This window comes from Lactuca sativa, chromosome 5, assembly GCF_002870075.4.
Source record: "Lactuca sativa cultivar Salinas chromosome 5, Lsat_Salinas_v11, whole genome shotgun sequence".
NCBI classification, from domain to species: Eukaryota; Viridiplantae; Streptophyta; class Magnoliopsida; order Asterales; family Asteraceae; genus Lactuca; species Lactuca sativa.
Window position 1 is genome coordinate 228,949,139 of NC_056627.2, and position 2,189 is coordinate 228,951,327.

Below are 2,189 nucleotides of genomic sequence, written 5' to 3' on the forward strand. Positions count from 1 at the left end.
TATATATATATATATATATATATATATATATATATATATATATATATATATTTAATTAGGGCCCAAATTAGTCTAAAATCACATTAACCTAATTACCCAAACAAATTAATAAAATTGGCTCCTTAAATCTTGATGTCGCTGAAGCTTGAGGTGTTGAAGGTGATTCCGATTTCGGTGAATATCAAATAGGAACGAGACTAAGGATGGTAGTGGGGAATGTGGGAAATCGAGATTAGGGCGCCATATGAATCGGTAGCTAATTGAATCGACGCCTTCCCTTGATACTGAATCGTCGATTTTCTCTCACAATCTTTAATCTCTAACGACTAATTGTCTCTCGAATCTAGATATAATACATCTCGTTTCTGGTTTCGCAATACTCAAATCTCGATTATCACTTTGTCTCTCACAGTCTCACGCATCTCTCTACTCTCTTGCCTCTCTCGGATAATCGTAAACTGATTGGTATTCGGGTGAATTTCTCATCTTCGACTGCAAGAGTGCAACTTGCGAGTTCATTGCAGAAAGCTGAAATCGACTATTAGATTCAATTTCTAATCGATTTCAGTTGCAGAAGGCTGAAAATAAACTGATATTGACACGCCTACACAGGGACAAGGACACCAGGTAATTGTCTAGTCGATTTTAGTCTCTTAATTCTCATTCAATTCGTTGGTTTCATTAGATTCATGTAAAGAGGAATATGAAGAATTAGGGAAACATATTTTTGTTTCAATAATTTAGGAAAATTTTGTTTCTGTATCAAATTGATACAATTCAATTGAATATATAGTTTTTCATTTTAATTTCTAACCTTCTGTTTAGTAATTCAGTTTCAATTCTCAAATCTGAAAAAAATGGATGCTTTAGCAATTTACCAGATTTTGATATTGAGTAGTGGCAGTGCCTTGATTTCCCATATTATGTTATGTATTTTTATTGTTGATTTATCATAAGACTAACAAAACTCTGTATGAAATCCATAATATTATTATCTGCTTTGGATATTTTGGATATTCTGCTTAGTAATATGAAAGATATTTTGAATTTCAGGTTACCCATTTGACAATTTGTTCTATTTTTTTTACTATATCAGATTTCAGTCTTCAAAATTTCTAATGTTTTGCTTCTGACTTTATTCTTTTAGAATTTTAGCTTCAAAGTTCAAACATTCAAAGTATTACTACACTACCAGATATATGACATTCCTAATGATATAAATTCTGTTGTTGAAATTTTGGAGTTTGTTAAAACTGTTGATTGTTACCCAAATACTTTTATTGCATATAACATTATGTTAAGTCACCGTTGCATCTGCAGAGAGACGTTTTTCAAAGTTAAAGTTATTGTAGAATTATCTAAGATCGTCAATGTCACAAGAAAGGTTGAACATATTGGCAATGTTATGTATAGAGAAAGACATGTTAGATAAAATTGATTTGGATAGTATTATTAATGATTTTGCATCAAGAAAAGCTAGGAGAAATATTTTCCTTTAAATTAGTTGTTTTTGTAATGTTGTGACAATATTTGTGTTTTTTAATATTAATAGTGAATTTTATAGTGTTTTATTTTGAAGTAATTTTTATTATATTTATGAATTTGGGGGGCCCATTTTTTCTTTTCGCCCTGGGCCCACAATAGCTTTGGACCGGCTCTGCATATATTTTTTGTCATATGTATTTGATGTCAAACAGACAATGATTTGAATACAATGTAAACTTATAAATTATCAATATGATGGTTGTATGGCTTGATCATTATTATTCAATTGTTATGATACTGTACATGAAGTCAACCCACCCACAGACGTTTCCGCCGTCCTGGTTTGGGGGTGTGATAGATTGGTATCAGAGCATTGTTTTATAGGGAACTAAGTATATCAAACCATATAAGATATACAACTATAAATACAATGGGACTAAAACACTCTGAATAAAAGTATACTTTTAAAATATAAGTATTTTTATAAAAACTGTAAGTACATCTATACATACTAGGACTGTGTCATAACAAGAACCTTATAAAGGTATTATGATAAGTTGAACACTATGATTAAGCCTAGACAATTATGTAATCATATTTGAGATAAATATAGCCTGATCAACTATATTTATACGAGATATGACTAATATGTGTTTAGGAATGGTTGTGGTGGGCAACGAATCTAAACTTACCAACCCCATAAA